Source organism: Sciurus vulgaris (assembly GCF_902686455.1).
Source record: "Sciurus vulgaris genome assembly, chromosome: 5".
Lineage (NCBI taxonomy): Eukaryota > Metazoa > Chordata > Mammalia > Rodentia > Sciuridae > Sciurus > Sciurus vulgaris.
In genome coordinates, this window is record NC_136465.1 from 28,853,162 (window position 1) to 28,876,324 (window position 23,163).

General features: G+C 34.2%; 1 protein-coding gene across 2 annotated transcripts in view; it reads right to left on the reverse strand.

Annotated features, from left to right (window-relative positions):
- GLRA3 (glycine receptor alpha 3) overlaps positions 1 to 23,163 on the reverse strand; it is a gene marked incomplete at its 5' end in the record, with an annotated part of 162,744 nt that overhangs the window by 34,065 nt on the left and 105,516 nt on the right. The gene's annotated exons all lie outside the window — the stretch shown is intronic.

The following is a 23,163-nucleotide window of genomic DNA, read 5'->3' on the forward strand; positions in this document are numbered from 1 at the left end:
AACATAATAGTACTAAAAAAATTTACATGGGATAGTTTGTGGAGGAGGAAATTCTTGTACATGCTCTCAGTGAATTCAGGATAGAATTAACTAATGGGTTTTGTAATAAGTCAGCAGCTTTTAGTAACCTAAAATTCTACACTTCTATATGGGAGTTATCTAAGAAGAACAGAATTTTATTTTTTTCTTCCTCATGAGTATGAAACTATGGAAATAAAGGTTACTGAAGACAAGGACCCAAAAGTGACTGTAACCTGTGGGGCAGAATTGTTTAATCTGGTGAGTGAGATCCTTGATGCACAACCACCATGGAGGGAGAAAGAGAGAGGAAGCATGGTGTGGCCTCGGAACTAAGTGAAGTGGTCAAAGGAAGTGAAAGCTCTAGATCTAAGAAGCTGCAAACAGGGGAATTTATGCCAAATAAAATTTTACTGGAAAGAAGCTTATATTATAGGAAAGAGGCTGTGTGAGTGGTTAGAAACAACTAGTGTGGAGCAGGTTGGGCAGAAAAGAGTAATGAGCACGGAAGAGATCTGATCCCTTTCCACCCTCCCCAGTACCTGGCAGAAGCCTTCCAGAGAGCTGAATCTGTTCTAGCTGTGGTGGTAATAATTCTGCCATTCCCACTTGGCCCTTGAGCCTACCTAGCAGCATCTAATGATGTTGCAAGAACATAAATTATCAGACCCCTTTAGACTGGAATTCTGCTACCAGAGGTTTTGTTTGTTTGCTTGTTTGTTTGTTTGTTTGTTTGTTTTTTAGCAGTAGTACCATCAGTGTGGTGGCTTATTATGGAACAGGCACTACTTGGTAGTTTGTAAAGTCATCCAGACTGAAGAGGACATATATTAATTTTTGTTCCAAAATAGGACTGTCTCTTGACTGTTTCACTTAGCACAACAAGGACTTATTACCTGACTTGCTTACACCAAACAAACAAACAAACAAACAAACAAACAAAAAAAAAATTTCAGTGAACCCTGACATTAATGCTTTGATTGGTATGAAAAGAAGTTGCTTTTTTTCATAGGTTCTTTAATATACCCATTACACATAGCATTTGACCCGGAGAGAAAACAGAATTACATTTCTTTGTGATCTAAAGATAGTCAAAGAGGCAACAGTTCTTCTCTGCTGCCAGATTAAGACATGTGTGGTATTGTTTCACATTGTAGTCACTGAGGGTGAGAGACGTGAAATTGTGTACCTACTTTAGACAGAAATGTTAAAAAAACAGAGCTGAAACTTCATTTTCTTTTGACATTCTCAATTTGTCTCAAGGTCTTCCTATAAAAGAAACTAGCTTTCTGAATTTCCCTCGAGGTAAACTCTAAGTAGTTTCTAATACAGTTTAGAGATAGCATATATAACTTTCTCTTATGTTCAATCATCATCCACACTAAGTGATTTAGGAATAGAGATTTTATGATCATACTGTTCTACATCATTATAATCCATAAAATATTTAAGTTTGAAACCAGAAGGAAAATCATGAGTTGGCCAAGTTTATGGGGCAATTCCTTTATTCTGAGTTCTCTTACTGAGTGTTTAAGGCAACTAAATAAATGACATTATTGACTCAATAAACCTTCAAAAAAACCCTTTAAATAATCAACTTTTTCTGTGAATTTCAAAGAGTTTTAATACCCTTATACTTTTCTTAGACTGGTATTTATGGAAGTCTGAGAATCTTAAGAGGAACAAATTGGCTAATGAGATCAAGGTCATGAGTTGAACTGCCTTGTATTTTACTAAACTTCACAATTAAGAAGAATTTATTCAGTGAATAAAGACATTAACCCTAACTTGAGCCAGCAATTTCATATCTGAGGTGTGATGAAACGTGTAAATGAATGACTCTACTTGTTTTTCTATAAAGTATTTATTGAGTACCAACTGTTATATAAGGCCTGCTTCATTTGAGTTGTCCCTTGAAAACAAGGCAAGACCTGCATATAAAGAAATGAGAAGGTAGAACACTTCAGGCAAAAGAAAGAGAAAAGTGACTTAAAAGAAATTGAAAACTCCCAAGGTTTTTAAAAGAAAATAGTATTAGCTTCATTTATCTAGAACCAGTTTTACATAAAAGAGCATATGAAATAAACAAATAAATAAATGTAGGGTTGTGAATTTTAAACTCCAGGTTGGAAAGTTTGACTTCTAAAATTCTCTGTGGGCAGTAATGGGCAACTGGAATCTTTTGAACAAGGGAGAGACATTACAAAAATTATGCTTTTGAAATACTACTCTAGCATAATCCTTTCATGACATTCACAAGATCAAACCCCTATCATAGTTATAATGTGATATTATTTGCCTTTTATTGTTTTGGTATTTACCCTGTGTTGAAAAACAATGGTGGGCAAAAATCTAGTGCTTTATCAAAAATAAAGACATTAACACTAGAGTATGTTGGTAGTTATTCTTTACTGGTCTATCTTCAGTTAAAACAATGCCACTTTCATTTAAGAATGCCCTTGATCCTTGAAGAAGTAATGAATATCTTTTGTAAAATCAGTGCTGCTTTTCTTCAAGAATGTCCTTGATCCTTGTGTAAGATTCATATTTTCTTTTCTTTCAAAGTTAATACTGTATAATATACAGTATATAATACAGGTATAATTACAGTAACAAGTTTCATTATTATAATGGAGCCATCTTAAGTTAGGGAACCATGTGGTCATAATGGAGCCATCTTAAATTAGGGAGTCACATGATTAGAATGGAGCCATCTTAAATTTAGAGAATCATATGACCAGAGTGGTGCATTTTTAATTCCCTAACAAGTATCCAATCACAATTGGAGCTCTCCATGCCAGTACCCAATTTTAAATTAGCTAATCGCATAGATTTTACCTCCACCTCTTCCTATCAGAAGCAAGGAGCAGTATCTCTCATTAGAGATAAATATTGGCAAACTGCCCTCCCATTATGTTTGCTCACCAGATTCCATTTGGGAGTGTGCCCTTCTGCAAAAGTACAATTGTGCCTTGCCAACCCATGTGTTTAATTTCTTGAGGTACCTTGTTATTTCTAATACTTGATGAAGTAGTAATAGGTTTTATTAAGTTTTGACACTTATGTTAAAATGGGAAGTCTGTTTACATTAGTCAGCTGCATACTGCATTAGGATGATTCTTTCAAGGAAGAGGACTTACTGTTGTGATTGCTACATGGTGAACTAGCTGTGTTTTTTTTTTGTTGTTGTTGTTTGTTTTTTAATGAAATATCATTTTCATTTGAAAAAGTGACTGTAAAACTGTGGTTATATGCCTAGGTGTTTGGCAGACAAATTTCTTGACTATGAAGAAACTAAGCCTACCATTTTAAGGGGAACAACTGGCTGTATTTGCTGTCCATACTAGATTTTTAGCTTTCAAGTCCAAATTAGAATTTTGAATGAATTCTTTTCCCAGTATAAGTTTGGTAACTTCTCAGTATGGAAGAGATTTTTTGATAAGCTCAATGGTGACATTCACCAGATGTGATCTTTTGAAATTGTACAGTGAAATATGTCAATTGTTTGAAAGACCAGAGTAATACATCAAACTAATAGTTTCCTGATAGCTGAAACATTTTGTTGAAAAGTCAAGCATAGATAAAAGATTCATTCTAAGTGCAAAAAGGATGAATGGATTTTAATTTAAAAGAATATGAAGAGTTTATTGATATAGTTTCCAATTTGACATTGCTACCAACCTTTCAGAAACACTACCTTTGAGACAGAACCAGCTCCAAGTCCCTGAGCCAGCATGCGGCGAGCTCCAGGCTCTGGCCCATAGATTGCTGCAGAGACCAGGACAGGGGAGCCAGGGACTTCCCCGAGTGGCCCTGCTCCATCCGGCAGGAAGCGCCTTTCTAGGCTAGCTTCTTGGAGCAGACCGCCCAGTGAGAACCTTTCCACACAGAGCCAGCTCCAAGCCCTGGAACCAGTAGCGGGCTAGGGGCAGCTTTCTTCTGAAGCACTGCATTATCAAGTTACTCCAAGAGTTCAGGCTACTGAAGGCTGAGAGGTGATACACTGGAAATCTACAGGGACACTATAAGCAAATAGAGGAAATCTGCAATATCACAGAGTCCCACTGACATCTGACCAATATGAGAAAACAAGGGAAGAAAATGTCCCAAACAAACCTAGATAATAAATCAATAAAACCCAATGACAGCACAGCAGAAGAAATGTCAGAAAGGGAGTTCAGAATGTACATAATTAAAACAATAAGGGAAGCAAATGAGGAGCTGAAAGAGCAAATGCAGGCATTGAAGGAGGAGATGAAAGAGCAAATGCAGGCATTAAATGATCACACCAATCAACAGTTAAAAGAGCAAATACGGGAAGCAAGAGATCATTTCAATAAAGAGTTAGAAATACTGAAAAAAAAAACAAACAGAAATCCTTGAAATGAAGGAAACAATAAACCAAGATAAAAACTCCATAGAAAGCATAACCAATAGGATAGAACACCTGGAAGACAGAACCTCAGATATTGAAGACAAAATATTTAATCTTGAAAACAAAGTTGACCAAACAGAAAACATGGTAAGAAATCATGAACAGAATCTACAAGAATTATGGGATATCATGAAAAGGCCAAATTTAAGAATTATTGGGATTGAGGAAAGCTTAGAGAAACAAACCAAAGGAATGAACAATCTATTCAATGAAATAATATCAGAAAATTTCCCAAATCTGAAGAATGAAATGGAAAACCAAGTACAAGAGGCTTATAGGACTCCAAATATACAAAATTAGAACAGACCCACACCAAGACACATTATTATGAAATACCTAACATACAAAATAAAGACAGAATTTTAAAGGCCGCAAGAGAAAAGAATCAAATTCCATTCAGGGGGAAACCAATAAGAATATCAGCAGATTTTTCAATCCAGACCCCAAAAGCTAGAAGGGCCTGGAACAACGTTTACCAAGCCCTGAAAGAAAATGGATGCCAACCAAGAATTTTATACCCAGCAAAACTTACTTTCAGATTTGACAAGGAAATAAGATCCTTCCATGATAAACAAAAGCTAAAGGAATTTACAAAAAGAAAGGCAGCATTACAGAACATTCTCAGCAAAATATTCCATGAGGAAGAGATGAAAACGAATGATGCAAATCAGCAACGGGATGAACTAGCCTAAAGGAATAGCCAAATAAAGGAGAAACCAAATCATGTCAAAAAACAAAAAGGAGTCAATTGACTGGGAATACAAATCATATCACAATAATAACTCTGAATGTTAATGGCCTGAACTCATCAATCAAAAGACATAGACTGGCAGATTGGATTAAAAAGAAAAATCCAACAATTTGCTGCCTGCAAGAGACTCATCTCATAGAAAGAGACACCCACAGACTAAAGGTGAAAGGATGGGAAAAAACATACCATGCACACAGACACAGCCAAAAAGCTGGAGTATCCATCCTCATTTCAGATAATGTGGACTTCAAGCCAAAACTAGTCAGAAGGGATAAAGAAGGACATTACATACTGCTTAAAGGAAGCATAAATCAGCAAGACATAACAATCATAAATACCTATGCTCCAAACATTGGCTCATCCATGTATGTCAAACAAATCCTTCTCAATTCCAGAAATCAAATAGACCACAAAACAATAATACTAGGTAATTTTAACACACCTCTCTCACCGCTGGATAGATCGTCCAAACAAAAATTGAATAAAGAAACCATAGATATCAATAACACAATCAACAATTTAGACTTAACCGACTAATATAGAATATACCATCCAACAAAGAATGAATACACTTTTTCTCAGCAGCACATGGATCCTTCTCTAAAATAGACCATGTTTTATGCCACAAAGCTACTGCTAGCAAATACAATAAGATAGAGATACTACCTTGTACTCTATCAGATCATAATGGACTGAATTAGAAATAAATGACAGAATAAAAAACAGAAACTTCTCTAATACCTGGAGATTAAATAATACACTATTATATGATGAATGGATAACAGAAGACATCAGGAGGGAAATAAAAAAATTCTTAGAAGTAAACGAGAACAAAGACACATCATATCAAAATCTCTGGGACACTATGAAAGCAGTACTTAGAGGAAGATTTATTTCATGGGGTGCATTCAACAAAAGAAGTAGAAATCAACAAATAAACGACTTAACGCTACAACTCAAAGCCCTAGAAAAAGAAGAGCAGACCAACACCAAAAGTAGTAGAAGATAGGAAATAGTTAAAATCAGAGCCAAAATCAATGAAATTGAAACAAAAGAAACAATTGGAAAAATTAACAAAATAAATAGTTGGTTCTTTGAAAAAATAAACAAAATTGATAAACCCTTAGCCACACTAACAAAGAGAAAGAGGGAGAAAACTCAAATTACTAAAATTCGGAATGAACAAGGAAATATCACAACAGACATGAGTGAAATACAAAACATAATTAGAAGCTATTTTGAAAATCTATACTCCAACAAAACAGAAAACCTCGAAGACATCAACAAGATTCTAGAGACATATGAATTACCTAAACTGAACGAGGAGGACATACACAACTTAAATAAATCAATTTCAAGCAATGAAATAGAAGAGGTCATCAAAAGCGTACCAACAAAGAAAAGTCTGGGACCAGATGGGTTCTCAGCCGAGTTTTACAAAACCTTTAAAGAAGAGCTCATTCCAATACTCCTCAAAGTATTCCATGAAATAGAACAGGAGGGAACCCTCCCAAACTCATTCTATGAAGCCAATATCACCCTGATACCTAAACCAGACAGAGACACTTCAAGGAAAGAAAATTTCAGACCAATATCCTTAATGAGCATCGACGCAAAAATTCTCAACAAAATTTTAGCAAATCACATACAAAAATATATTAAAAAGATAGTGCACCACGATCAAGTGGGTTTTATCCCAGGGATGCAAGGTTGGTTCAACATCAGGAAATCAATAAATGTCATTCACCATATCAACAGACTAAAAGTTAAGAATCACATGATTATTTTAATAGATGCAGAAAAAGCATTTGATAAAATACAGCACCCCTTCATGCTCAAAACACTAGAAAAAATAGGGATAGTGGGAACATTCCTTAACATTGTAAAGGCTATCTATGCTAAGCCCATGGCCAATATCATTCTAAGTGGTGAAAAACTGAACGCATTCCCCCTAAAAACTGGAACAAGGCAGGGATGCCCTCTTTCACCACTTCTATTCAACATCGTTCTTGAGACTCTAGCCAGAGCAATTAGACAAACCAAAGAAATTAAAGGGATACGAATTGGAAAAGAAGAACTCAAACTATCCCTGTTCGCTGATGACATGATTATATATTTAGAGTATCCTGGCAATTCCACCAGAAGACTCTTAGAACTCATAAGTGAATTCAGTAAAGTAGCAGGTTACAAGATCAATGCTCATAAATCCAATGCATTTTTATACATAAGTGATGAATCTTCAGAAAGAGAAATTAGGAAAACTACCCCATTCACAATAGCATCAAAAAAATAAAATAAAATACTTGGGAATAAATCTCCCAAAAGAGGTGAAAGACCTCTACAATGAGAACTACAGAACACTAAAGAAAGAAATTAAAGAAAACCTTAGAAGATGGAAAGATCTCCCATGTTCTTGGATAGGCAGAATTAATATTGTCAAAATGGCCATAGTACCAAAAGTGCTATACAGATTCAATGCAATTCCAATTAAAATCCCAATGATGTACCTTACAGAAATAGAGCAAGCAATTATGTAATTCATCTGGAAGAATAAGAAACCCAGAATAGCTAAAGCAATCCTCAGTAGAAAGAGCGAAACGGGGTATCGCAATACCAGATCTTCAACTCTATTACAAAGCAATAGTAACAAAAACGGCATGGTATTGGTACCAAAATAGACAGGTAGATCAATGGTACAGAATAGAGGACATGGACACAAACCCAAATAAATACAATTTTCTCATACTAGACAAAGGTGCCAAAAATATGCAATGGAGAAAAGATAGCTTCTTCAACAAATGGTGCTGGGAAAACTGGAAATCCATATGCAACAGAATGATATTAAACCCCTATCTCTCACCCTGCACAAAACTCAACTCAAAATGGATCAAGGACCTCGGAATCAGACCAGAGACCCTGCATCTTATAGAAGAAAATGTAGGTCCAAACCTTCAACCTGTTGGCTTAGGATCAGACTTCCTTAACAGCACTCCCATAGCACAAGAAATAAAAGCAAGAATCAACAACTGGGATAGATTCAAACTAAAAAGCTTTCTCTCAGCAAAGGAAACTGTCAGCAATGTGAAGAGAGAGCCTACAGAGTGGGAGAATATCTTTGCCACTCATACTTCAGATAGAGTGCTAATTTCCAGAATCTATAAAGAACTCAAAAAACTCTACAGCAAGAATACAAATAATCCAATCAACAAATGGGCTAAGGAAATGAACAGACACTTCACAGAAGAAGATGTACAAGCAATCAACAGATATATGAAAAAGTGTTCAACATCTCTAGTAATAAGAGAAATGCAAATCAAAACTACCCTAAGATTTCATCTCACCCCAATTAGAATGGCGATTATCAAGAACACAAGCAACAATAGGTGTTGGAGAGGATGTGGGGAGAAAGGTACACTCATACATTGCTGGTGGGGTTTCAGATTAGTTCAGCCACTCTGGAAAGCAGTATGGAGATTCCTCAGAAAGCTTGGAATGGAACCACCATTTGACCCAGCTATCCCACTCCTTGGCCTATACCCAAAGGACTTAAAATCAGCATACTACAGAGATACAGCCACATCAATGTTCATAGCTGCTCAATTCACCATAGGCAGATTGTGGAACCAACCTAGATGTCCTTCAGTTGATGAATGGATAAAGAAACTGTGGCATATATATACAATGGAATATTACTGCACCATGAAGAATGATAAAATTATGGCATTTGCAGCCAAATGGATGAAATTGGAGAATATCATGCTAAGTGAGATAAGCCAATCTCAAAAAACTATAGGATGAATGATCTCGCTGATAATCAGATGAGGACATATAATGGGGGGTAGGAGGGGTTAGCGTTAGGGTTAGGTTTAGGTTAGGATTAGGGATAAGGAGGGTGGTAAGAATGAAGGAAGGAAGGACTGTATAGAGGGAAAAGAGGGATGGGAGGGGTGGAAGAGGGGGGAAGGGAAAAAAATAACAGAATGAATCAAAAAACATTGCCCTATGTAAATTTATGATTTTTAATTAAAAAAAAATAAGTTACTGCAAAGCTCTTTGCATTAAAGAGAGAATTACTCAAAGTCGTATTAATTAATTTTATGACCATTTGGTTCCAGTTCCAACCTGGCCTTTTCATCTTAACATTAAATGTATTCATGTATGAAAAAAAAAAAAAACACCATCATTAGTAATGTAACTAATTGACAAATGAAAGCAGAAGTACACCTGCCAAAATTTGTGTAATTACAATAAATGCCTGTCTTCATTATGTTCACATTAAAAAAAAACAAAAAAAGAAAAACAAAAGAAACACTACCTTTGGATACTAAATTTTATTTACCTCTTAAGAAGTTCCAACAAAACAAAAATCCTCTTATTCTTCTGTGGTAGTTCACCAGGAATGTAAATCAGAGATTTTAGTAGATCATTTTATTAAATTTGGCATTTAATCAGATACATATTTACAGGGAAAAAAAGAAAATTTGATTTTGGTCTGCACTACTGACAACAGTGCCAAACTCTGCTTATATCTCATCTCTTATACATTTAGGGTAGATTTCTCTGATCCTCTAATAAAATATCTTTTAGTCTACAATACCCTTTTCTTCTTCATTTTTTCCATAGTACTTTATCCTTTACTGACAATGTATATATTCACCAGGTTTTTATGTTGTTTTTCTACCTTGCTTCCTAGAATTTAAACTTTGCAAAAGAGACATATTCTTTTATTACCAGTTTTAATCTGTGGTATGTTTTCCTACACCTAAAGTAATATGTGCCATGTAGCAGGTATTAAATATTTGAATTAGAAATAAAGAAGGGGGAAAGGGAAGGAGAAAGTGTGTGTGTGTATGTGTGTGTGTGTGTGTGTGTGTGTGCGCGCACGCGCGTGTGTGTGTGATTTTATTTTGGGTTACAGTAAATTTAAGATGCTAGCAAGAGATGTAGGTATTGATATTAACAAATTTAACATTGACTATATGTTGAAAATAATTGATATCATGAGTCTGTGTGCTGAAAGTGAGGTCAGGATTGGAGATAATAGGTGTGATAATCATCTATCTATAGTCACCTATCTATACCCTCTCAAGTAGGATCTGGGAGATCATTTGCAAGGAATATCATAATTAATCCAGTCATTGGGTTAATTAAAATAAATGAATTCCAATTATGATATAATTAAAGATAGCCTTACAAATCTAATTAAAATGTGATATAAAAAAATAAGAAACACTCAGTAGTACTGTTACAGAACCAGAAAAACTGATCAAAGAAATCAAAGATTAAGCTTAGAAAAAGATGTAAGTAGGTATAAGCATTTAATAGTGTTCATTGCAAGTTGTACAGTAAGGGTGATAGAAGATTAAATGGAATTTAGTTTGCTCTGTTAGGCTAGAATAAAAGGTGTAAATATAATCTTGAGAGATACAGAAAAGGGCTCTGGAGCTTTTTTTCCTGGCAGGATATCTCTATAGCTAATCTAGACTGGGAAATAGAAGAATGAGCCAGAGTTCAGAATCTGCTAGTGGCAGTGATAGGCATAGGAGAAAAGGAGCAATCTGGCAACTACAGCCTGATAGATTTTGGTTAAGGATACCACCCACCCCATAGACCCAGAATGTTGTATAATCTCACAAGGAAATCCCTATACAACTTATCATATTTTCAACAGGCTTAATGACTGGGGCAGTTAAAGTGAATTTAATTATAATTTTTAGAACTATGTACAATTTTTTTATGCAGATATATTGGAAACATAGTCATGATATATATTTAAATAATTGCTCATAATTTGAAGCACAGTTTTTAAACATAAGCAATTAATATGCCATAGAAGTTTATAATAGTTACAAGAATGAAGTATAATTTTTCAAGGGGTACTTTATAGTCCTGTAGAAAAAGAATGCAAATTTCCAATTTCTTGTCCTTCTCCATGTCATTAGATAAGAAAATAGTTTATTTTTTTTAAAAATTGAGTTTGTTTGTTTCAATGCTAAGGATCGTACCCAGGGCCTTGTGCATGTGAGGCAGGTGCTCTACCACTGAACTGCTTCCTCCAGTGCTTCCTTTACTTTATTTGAGACATCTCTCTAAATTGACCAGGCTATCTTCTAATCTGTAATCCTCCTACTTCAACCTGCCTCCTGAGTAGTTAAGATTATAGTCATGGGTCACCACACCCAACAGTGTTCTTTTTGTTTTTGTCTTTTTCTTGAAGTAAACATAAGATATTAGCAGTGGGAATCATCTGTAAACCTCAGGAGATATAAATGTAGATCATTAAAAAAAGGTCTTACCATATGACATGAAGTAATTAAAAATTGAGACAAAAATAAGATGCCACTACACATCTGTTAGAATCAAAATTCAAAACATTGACAACATGCTGGTGAGTATGTAGAAAAACAGTAACTCTCACTCATTGCTGGTGGAAATGCAAAAATGACACAGTCATTTTGGAAGACAATTTGGCAATTTCACGTTCAAAATGAACTTAGAGATTTAAAATCAATTATAAATTCACATTTAGTTAAAGTAAATGGGAATATTTTTTGGCCCCTCTATCTTAAACAGTAATAGGAATAAGAGAGAAAGAGTTGAGAGAGAGAGAGAGAGAGAGAGAGTCAGATTGATTTCTAGTTTGACCCAGTTTGCAAATGCTCATGTTCCTAATCAGCAGCTGGAATTTACAAAACAAAAGGAAGGAAATGCTCACTCTTGGCTGACTATTGCTGACATGCCGAGTATTGCTAGGAGAAATATTGCTCAAGTAACTCTTATTGACCTGACAAGGAACAACTGCTATGTCAAAATGTATTTAACTAAAACCTTTTTATTTATAATTTGTGCATTTAATTTGAATTTTTTTTTACCATAACTCAGGCTGCTATTTATGGTTTCATTTAAATTATAGGTCTGCTAAATTGAGTATCTTCTTAGTAATTATACTTTCTCTAAAACTTTTTGATATAACTGACCTATAACTGTTATCTTAAAAGTACTTGCATTAAATTTCCTTTTGAAGCCTGGAGATACTTGAGTTTATATCAGATTTAAGCTTTCCCCACTTTCTCTTGGGATAATGGTGGAAATATAACTAGTGACTCCTAAGTACTATTTTTAAAGTGAGAATTGTAACAATAACTTTTTTCACATTTCTCAAAACTTAACAAGATTGACAAATGGAACATAAAATATTTAATGTTCTTGTGAGAAATCTCAACTAAAATCAAAGGACCCGGACTATGATCTCATTTTAATGTGGAAAAGATGTGTGATTTATTGGAGTTCTGCAGTAGGAGAGATTATAAGAGGACTCTGCTGGATTACTTTTTTGGAGTAAATTCAGATTGTGGGAAGCCATCTCATGTCTGCCTCCCAGAAGTTTGAAGGTTTAGATCTACTCAAATTTATGAAATCATTCATTTCATAGATCCCAAATCTTAACGAAGAGATTCTGTTAGCCAAGGCAGTTCATCAATATGTTTATAATGTTTTGAGCAGAGGCTAGAAAGGCACTGTAATCCTCTTGGGGTTTTTAATGTCTGAAGTTTCAGTATCACTACTCATTTGTGAGAGTGCAGAACCATAGTAATCACAGAGAAGGAAGTCCTACAGAATACTAGAAGATCCACTTCAGCTTCTCATTTCTGAATACATTTGAAAATGTCATGGCATAGTTTTCATAATGATAACAGTGGGGTGTCTAGTTGAGGTCCTGCTTCCTTGGCATCACAAACAAAAGAATTGAACAAGACACATAGAAGCAATATATTTAGTGAAAATGAAAGTAACACTGTAGAGTGGAGTGAGCTGAGCAAGGCCCCATGTGGGAATGAATCTTGTCTTTTGTACCTCTGTGTTCTCTTCACAGACCTAATTACAGACCTTGTCCCCTTTGTTCCCATTGGACACTTTATGTTCACCTAAGTAGAATACATTTTCCATTAGTTACTTGATTTTTGCCTGATTAGAATACAGAACCTATGGTGGCGTGACCGTGGCAATAAGCCCAGTGGCAGTGGCCTGAGTGGTTGTGATAATGGGATTCATCCCAAACAGGGGTGTGGTGACTTCTCTCCCAGTCTTGTATATCAGCTGGCATTTTTCTTGTAACCTGCCTCCACCATCTTGATATCCTTAAACTCCTACCTCAAAAATGCTAGGAAATTCAAATTTTAATATGATTGACTTACTTAAAAATTAGATAATTAAATTATAAAAATTTAGTACAACAACTTTTTAAGGAGAAATATCACAAGATGTTTATCATTGCAGTAGGTTCATTGAAAGTTCAAGAAAGGGAAATCAGTATGGTAATGGACAGATTTCAGATATTCATATTTATATTTAATATTTCAAATATCAATATTCATATTTAATACACTATGTAATAAAAGCTGATACTGTTTAGCCTTGACAGAAATCTGGATGTTATTATAAATTATTATTTTATAATTTGCTATATATAAAAAAACACATTGCTCCTCTCAGATGTAATAGCTCTTATAATTCCTTTTTATAAATTATCATACAAACTTTAAAAAGAATATTTCCAACAAGGCAAAAGATGCCTGTGATTTACTTGCAACAAAATCATGTTATATCATGGATAACTAAATTGAGAAATGGTATTTGTACAGAAAAATATCTGAAAAATTAGATGTGACCAGCTCTGTATAATTCTGTTTCACCCCAAATAATCAAGTTACAGCTGGGTGCAGCAGTGCGTGTCTGTAATCCCAGTGGCCTCTGATGCTGAGGCATGAGAATTGCCAGTTCAAAGCCACTCTTAGCAGCTTAGTGAGTCCCTAAGCAACTTAGGGTGACACTGTCTCAAAAATTAAAAAAGGGCTGGGGATATGGCTCAGTAGTTAAGCACTGAGTTCAATCCCTGGTACAAAAAAAAAAAAAAAAGGAAGTTTTATAGCATAATTAGTGATGACTCTGATAAAAGATTTTTAAGAACCATAATATATTATTGTTAGAATTCCTGTAAAACAAAATGCTTCCTGTTAGTATGTTTCTAAACATTATCTCCTTTTGGAAATATCACATTCAGAAGCCTAAGATACCTTACTATTTATATTATGCAAATCTTAAATTGCTCATCACAAATGAACCTGCAGTTCAAAACCGTACTCATCTTAAATTATGCTGACATTAAAGAATAAATGTGTTAAATAGTTAACAGATTATTTGTTAAATGACACATTATAACCTACATTTCTGGGATAATTTTGCCTGGGTGTTCTAATTCATAAATTTATAATTATATGCTGATTTCAGGTAAATATGAAAACCTAATTCTGTATGTGGAGACTTTTTGTGTCCACAGTATATGACTCATTTTTTATGAGATGATAGAAGCAGTGATTATAATTAGATTGAGGATGAAGGTTTCATCACAAATAAGCATGTTAATGACTTGCAGGGAAGATTTTAACATTTTCTCTGTCCTGACAGGGAACAGACAGACTTAGTGATGGGAACATGAGGTTAAAGGAATAATTCTATAAAATGGACCCACTGATTTCTCTCACATGCTTTCTCATGTAAAAAACAATTTACCTGCAGCCCTGCCTGGCTTAAGTTGACAAGACGTTACACTCCTCAACAAACTACCTGTCATCTGCAGGAGAAATGCAGGCCTGAATGCCAATAAGTAGAACACAAGTTACCCTGAAGGCGGGAAATTTTGTGACCCTTATTCAGACCAGAAGAACACAGAAAGATAAGGATAATTCCCCCTAACCAGAAAATCTGTAAGAACAGGTTCCGATTAGAACTGGAGCATGGGCCAGAGTAACCTAGAGATGTCATGCACAATGGGGACCTGAAAGTCTGATATCATGCTGCTGTTAGAAGTGAAGAGGTGGACCTTGGTGGGACTCATTGGAAACATCCCTGGAAACATCCCCCCAAAACAAACAAAAAACCTAGAGGACAGGAGAGGAGTGCTGTCTTCTTCTCTCTGAAAGGACCCACTCTTTCCCTTGAATGTACCTTTTTCTTCTTTCCTATCCCTCTAATAAACTCATATCGCTTACTCAGTGATATGTCTGAAACGTTTCTGCATGATTGCAAGAATTGGGGTTTGAAGGGGGGACTCTCTGTTGCCTCAGTTTCACAGAAGGCCCATGTTCTGTAGCAGGGACTGCACACAGATCTATCCCATCAGTTTCAAAATAGCTAGGTTGAAAAAATTTGTGGGACTATTATTTGACTTAGGAGGAATAAAAATCAACATTCTTAGGAAATACTACATAACTTCTACTGATGATGTATTTGTCTCATATTTATATATAAAGACCTATTTCAGAAAACCCTCATATTTATGGACTCATACAATATAGTTCCTATTTTAAATCTACAGTTCTTTAGCAGGCATGGGGACTATAAATTGTATGACTCTCCCTTGTTCTTGACAAGTGTTAACAATTTGAAAAGCCAGTCTGCCTGCCTGCCTGCCTTTCTTCCTTCCTTCATTCTCTTCCCTTCTCCTGCCTTGTCCCCTCCTCTCCCCTTTCCTTCCCTTCTGTTCCTTTCTCTTCTATTCCCTTCCATTCCCTCCCCCTCTTTCTCTTCCTCTTCCCCTGCCTCCCATTCTCCCTTTCTTTATCCACATCTGCTCCTGGATTCTTCTTTCTACCCTCACTGAGACCTCAGAAAAATCAGCAAATTATAGGAACTGGGTACTATAGATGGGTTATGTTGCAAAAACAAACAAACAAAAGAGGCCACTTGGAACTTCTGAGAGCTCATAAATTTGATGAAACAAATTAAAAATTCCCTGGAATATGAGGGAGATACTTTTCACACAACGAATAAGAGTCCATTGGTTGGGATCTATGAAAATGGCTGCCCCAGAGAGGGTCAGGCTTAAAGTAAGCAGCCAAAGTTAGTGCTATTGCAATTTAAAATTTCTGCACTTTGATCTCAGTATGGTGTTAAAACACTTCTAAGGTTCATTTCACTAATTTGTTAATGTAACTATTAACCACACTTTGTGGTTAAAAATAGATTATCTCTAAACTTTCATTCACTTTCTTTTCTGATTTTCATTTTCTTATTTTCTAGTTTGGCTTGTTTCCCTCTTGATTGTCATTGCAGATAATTCATCTTGTATTTCTTTACTGGTTGAAATTTATTTTTCTCTTGATCATTTTTATGGATGTTCCATGGCTTCTTGATGCTATGTTTTTAATTTAACATATCAGATTTATGATCTTATGCATTTAAATATTTTATGAAATCCGAAAGTAGAGAAGATAACTCTTCATTCAATGTAGCTCACTCATCTTAGAGACAACCAAGTCTCTGGAAAATTAATGGATTTACATAACTTACATAATTTCTTAATGAAAGACTTAAGGGTTTAAGACATTTTCCTGAATTCCTTCTCTTGTATTATTAGCTGTCAATATACTTCATAGTTTAAGGGATCTTTTTGGTTGTGCACTAGGGTCATTTCTAGGAAGAGTACTATTGAAGTTCTGAAAGAGCATGCTCTGGAAAGGCTATTTGGTTTAGGTAGAAAATATGAGAACTGAGAGAACTGGGATTATTTTGAGAATTGATTTAGCAAGAAAGAAAATGGATGGTAACAGTTCAGCTGGGTGTGGTGGGTGCATGTCTGTAATCCCAGTGACTTGGAAGTTTGAGGCAGGAGGATTGCAAGTTTGAGATTAGCCTCAATTTAGCAAGACCCTGTCTCAAAATGAAAATAAAAAGGGCAGAGGATGTGACTTGGTGGTAAAGTACCCCTAGGTTCAATCCTTAGTGCCAAAAAAAAAAAAAAAAAAAAAAGGGCAAATGGCAGAATCACAGGAAAAATGATTGCAATAGTTTAAATAACAGGTGATTTTGGGTCTTCTAATAGGTCTACTGAACTTCACACCCAGATGATTGCCATCCATACTATTAGTCAAAAGGGAAAGATATATGAAACTACATAAAACTTAAAAAGTTTTGGAGAGAAAAAAATAACATGATCAATATCTAAGACAAAACCAAAACCCAATTTTTATATTTTCTCTTTTCTTTTACTTATATTAAATCTCACAATTTACTTAATCTTGAAATTTGTAACTAGGAAGGGACTGCCCTAAACGGTTTTGTCCTTACTCATATAGAAGTTCTTTATAAGGTGAGAGGTGAGGAGAGAGAAAACAAAAACAAAAACAAAATGATTTCTACTATCCCAAAACCACAATATAACTAACTTTGACAAGATTGCAGAGAAATTGGCACCTTCATGTACTGTAAAAGTCTTACTGGTTGTGTGATAAATATCCCCTTCATATTTCATGTATCTCTATGCTATGGAAAACAGTATGAGAATTACTCAAAAAATAAAAAGTGAATTACTATACAAGTAGTTTTATATGTTGAAAAGAACTGAGAACAGGGTTTTGAAAAGATATTTGTATGTGTATGTTTATAGCAGTAATATTCACAGTCATCAAATGTGGAAACAACCCAAATGTCTGTGGATAGATGAATGGAGAAACACATTGTAGTATGTATATACAATGGAATATTATTCAGATTTTAAAAGAAAGAAAATTCTACATTTTATAATATGGATAAAATTTGAGGATATCATCCTCAGTCACAAAAAGACTATTGAGAACATCATGCCTGTCACAAAAGGACAATATTATATGGTTCTACTTTTATGAATTTAGAGTAGTTAAGTTCAAAGCTGCAAAAAGTAGAATGGTGGTTTTAGGGGTTGGAGGAAGGTGGAAATGGGAAGATGTATATGTATTGGGTATATAGTTTCAGTTTTGCAAAAACTGAAAAATCTTGGGAGAGCGGTTGCAGTCAATATGGTGAATATACTCTACGCTACTGAGCTGTACACTTAAAAGTAAGTAAGACAATACTCTACCTTTATGTATTGCTCTGGTTTGAATGTTGCCCCCTCCAAAACTCATGCTGAATTTATTTGTCATTGTTTACAGTGTTACAGACAGGGGAATTGTAAGAGGTGATCAGGCCATGAGGACTCCACCCTCATAGGTGATATTATTGCATTAGAAAGGGTGACTTCAGCCCCTTTTTTTGTGTCTCTGCCCTTCTTTCTTATGCCATGGGATGCTTCAGCAAGAAGGCCCTTAACGATGCTAGCACTTTGATCTTGGACTGTGAGCCAATACATTTCTGTGCATTCGAAATTGCCCAGTCTGTGTTACTGTTATAGCAACACAAAATGAACTAAGACATGTATTGGACCACAATTCAAAATAAATTAATAAAAAGAAAAATTCTGAAATTCTGAGGGAGAGATAAATGAACAAAACACCGTTTTCAGAAGACCTTAGTGAAATCGTGACATGAGTTGAAAGTAGAGTCTGGAAAAATGTGTTGAATTTGCCTCAAGGATTCTTTCTAGTTCCTTAAGTGAAGAAGGGAACTGTTCTAGGCAGCCAACTTGATGTTCTCCTGAATGAATCTTTGGGGTAAATATTATCACATTGGACCAGATTAACTTCCCTATGTAAGATGAACCCATATTGTTGATTATAGTTAAGATAAAGAGACCATTGTCTTAGTTTTCACCAGAATGTCTAATGATGATCAAGGAGGTCAGTTTAGCTGCCTTGCATTTAGTGGGCGGGAATGGGGCAGGCAAAAAAATGTAAACAGAAAAATTTAAAAAATGATTTCAGATAGTGATGTGTATTATGAAGGAAATATAATGAGATAGGAAGCAATGTAGGGGCAGAGGTACAGAGAGCTAATTATAAAAAGACAGCCAGTAATGACCTAGTGGAAGGATGCTAAGGGTCAAGCTATGTGTAAATCTGCAGGAAACACATTTTCAGCAGAAGGAAGAACACAGTTTTATCTCATTTTACGATTATGTGGGCATCATTAGTAGCAATGAATTCCATTGTTGAAATAAATAGACAAATACCATTTGATGTTAAAGAGAACAAATAGAACATCAAAAATAAAATATTATTCTCTTAATGCATTGAGGCCATGTATTCAATTTTTTCCACTTTGAAATTGAAAATACAACAAAAAAGGGATAACTCAGTTCTATAAGAGTAATGAAGGGATAGAACACTATTTGGAGAGGATAAAAGAAAAATTAACTCTTTGTCTCTATCTTCTCTGAAGAAAAATAAATTTCCAGGATATGGAGATGTTTTGTAAGTAAGATTATTGAAGTAATATAGACTGTCAAATGAGTGGTAAACCTTGAAAAGCTATTAAGAAATTAAAACTGATACTAAATTTAAGTATAATTCACAGGAAGATTCTGTGAATTAGAGTAAGAGCTTAACACCAAATGCATACAATTTTAGAATAAATTTCAGCTGTGAGGAAGTAAAGTTGTGATCAGTAGGAGCCATCATTAGGGTCATAAAGAAAAAGCCATGACATGTTAATATTATGTCATGATCTCATTACCAACTATGCTGCAATATGAAGTGTTTTCAGCAAAATAGTTGATGAGTTCTAATACTACTTCTATGAACAAGGATTTCAAAATGACTTGATGATCAACAGTCATTGCTGACTACTAAAGTGGTCTGTGGCTCAATGAAACAGAAATTATTGTTTTTTTCGGTAGTAATAAAATAAGAATACCTCTAGAGCATTGTTGGGGTTTTCAAAGGCATACCCCTTTTTGAGACTGTGGAATGGTATGTTGGTCCAATTATTTAATGATTAATTAGGAGAAACATGGTCATCAGAATTGAATTATGGACTAAATCTAACGCAATGATATTTAACTTGGGGAAAGGTAAAATTATTGGAATTTATTTAGGTGAAACAATTGGGCAAACATGGAGTGGGGGACATAGTACTTAGTTGTGGTACTTGGCTGACTATTCAATTAATCTGAGTCAACTGTTTTGTGGCTTTACCTGTAATATATGACTGAATAATCACAGTAGGATTGTCAGTACTATCATGAGGCAGACCCCTACTTTGCAGGTCTTGATTTAGGACAGTTCTGTTACATTTGACAACCAGAGGAGAGGAAGTAGGCAAAGGAGGAAACTTTGTGAAAGTACTAGATATGTTTAACTTATAGAGATAAGAACACAATGGTTACAGTTTATAAATATTTGGAATTCATCAGATACATTTAAAAATGACTGGTAGTTGTATATTATGAGCTATTAAATCATAGAGTTTGCCCTGTTCACTTCATAGTTGTATGACCTTGGAAAAGTAATTTAACTGCTCTAAACCTTATTTGTGGATCTTTGAAATGCAGTTGAAACCTATTTAATTAAGTTGTGTTTGAGATAAAATCAGATAATATATGTAATGGATATAAAACTACGATGACATCATTCTTTTATAAGACATAACTGCATCAATTTTTTATTATAAATTTGTCATGTTTAGAATATTTGATAATAAAAAAAATCAACCTACAAAGATGTTGAGAGATTACTATATAATGGTCATCCATTTAAAGTAGAAAGGAATACTTTAATGTTTAAATGGAAACTTATTTTATAAGTAGTTAGTTCATCAGTGCATATTTTTGTCTTGGGAGGGCTTTTGCTTTCTAAACAATATTATAGCTACTTAGGCTTGAATAACAAATACTCAGAAGATAAGAACCATCTGTATCTCTTGACTAGCAAACAAAAAGCACCGTATTATTTTGTAAAATAGCCTAACTTTTGAGTTATGGAAGAGTTTGGATAATAGCAGCAATTATTAGGAAATACTTGTCACCAACCCTAACTTTTGCCTTAACTAAGCTTAGTACAAATTCCAGAGTAAACAATCTGTGTATTATTGACCTGGATTTGAAATAGATCTGAAAAAATAAATTTTAAAAGCCTTCCAACTCTACAAATTTCTATCCTAAAATGCCACAAGCATATATTTATCTTCAGATGTTTCTATCCAAACCCCATTAAAGTGTATTTCAGAAGCTTTCTGTTTTTTCAAGTTGATCTTTAAAAATCCTTTTTTAAAATTTTTATTTATTTATTTTTTTGGTAATTTCAGGAATTTAGATTTAACAGAAAACAGTATTTTTGTACTGAGTCACTTCTTAATTTTTTTCTTTTCCAGCCTCAATAATTAAATTTTTTAAAAAATTTTTGAACATTGGTGATATTGTCCTCATAAGCTCTCTTTTCCTCTTTTGAAATGATCTATGGAATTAGACCCTTTATGCATATGATGGTAGTTTGTGTCCTCTGTCTTCTTTGACACAATTAATATAAACTATATTACTATAGCATAGTAAATTATTATACAATTATTCCATGATTAAAAATATCCTAGCTGGGCATGGTGGTGCACACCCCAGTTGGGAGGCTGAGGTAGGAGGATGGAATGTTCAAAGCTAGCCTCAGCAACTTAGTGAGACTCTAAGCAATGTAACAAGACCTTGTCTCAAAATAAAACAAAGAAACAAATACACAAAAAAATGGACTGGGGATGTTGTTCAGTGGTTAAGCACCCCTGGATTCAATTACTGGTACCCAATAAGGAAAAAAAAAAAAAAGTCCTTCATATCTTATTCAACTAGGAAAATTTTTAGAAATTTTTCTTATGATGTAAATAAAAAGCTGAGCTTCAGTTTTTTCCTTAGCTCTATTGTTTATAAAAATTTTCACTGTAAATTCCGTAGAGGCACAGTCTGAATCACAATAAAACTGTTTCCTTCACTCATAGATTAGTCCTTTCTTTTGTGTCAACATAAAATAACTTATAAATGCATTTATACATAAAATGTATTCATAAATAAAACTGTAATATCAATGAAAATGTTCTTTTGAAAAGATAGCCTTATATTCTACCTCATAAAATTAAAAAAACAAACAAAAAATTTCTGAAAGGATCATGCAGTAGAATCTGAAATTCAGTAAACTAATCCAACCTAATCATAAGAAGGCAGGTTAGTGATCCAGTAATAGTTAATGTGTCCTCTCTAACAACTTCCTTCCATTTTACTTATCACAAGCAATAATTGTGCACACAAAAAAGTGAGGTTCAAATTTAAAACATTTAGTGATAAAAAGACTTCATCAATTTATAGGTATTTCTTGAAACTTTCTTTGGGACTTACAACATAATCATTTTTTGTTCCCACATACTAAAAAACAAAAACAATGAGTTCTTCTTTTCTATATTGTCTAGTATTTGTTTTGCTCAAATATTCTGTGCTTGTGCATTCAAGTATTTTGTTGATTTATCTATTTTTTATTTTAATTTTGACTACTTTTGTTTTTTATGTTTAGAAGTTAAATACATACATTTGCAGAATTATTGTAGCTTTTGATTTATTTCTTCTCCAGCGTAATAGCCAAATGTTTGTCTCATTTTTTTCCTATAATTTATTTTTTCTAATATTAAAATTCTTATCCTGAATTTCTTTTAGATACATTTATCATGTGTGAATTTTCCATTCTCCTCCTTTATTGCATTTATTTTTAAAAAGTGTTTAGTTGACTACATATTGTTTGCTCTTTGTATTTGTTAACATGATATTTGATAATCTTTTTTTTTTTTTAGCTGAATTTTAACACTTTTCTACTTATTTTAGTTATTGTAATGTAGAGGGCTTCTTTTGCTCTCTTAATGTTTTATGTATGCTATGTTTTTATTTGTTTTATTTTTCTCCTTTCCCACATTCCATTTGATGAATCAATATACATAGTTCTGGCTCAAAACTTTTTATTCTATTTTTGTTCTTTCATGCTATCCTTAATTCATACTTGTTTTGTCTTCTCATCAACTTTTTTTTTTTTTTTTTTTTTTTTTTTGCAGTGCTGGGGATTTGAACCCAGGGTCTTGTGCCTATGAGGCAAGCACTCTACCAACTGAGCTGTATCCACAGCCCATTGTTTTCTCATCAATTTCTAAGGCAAGAACTTTTTTCCTGTTCACTCTACCCAATATATATATGTGAAATATATTATATATTCAATAGATATATTTTAATTGAGGCTTAAATGAAGGA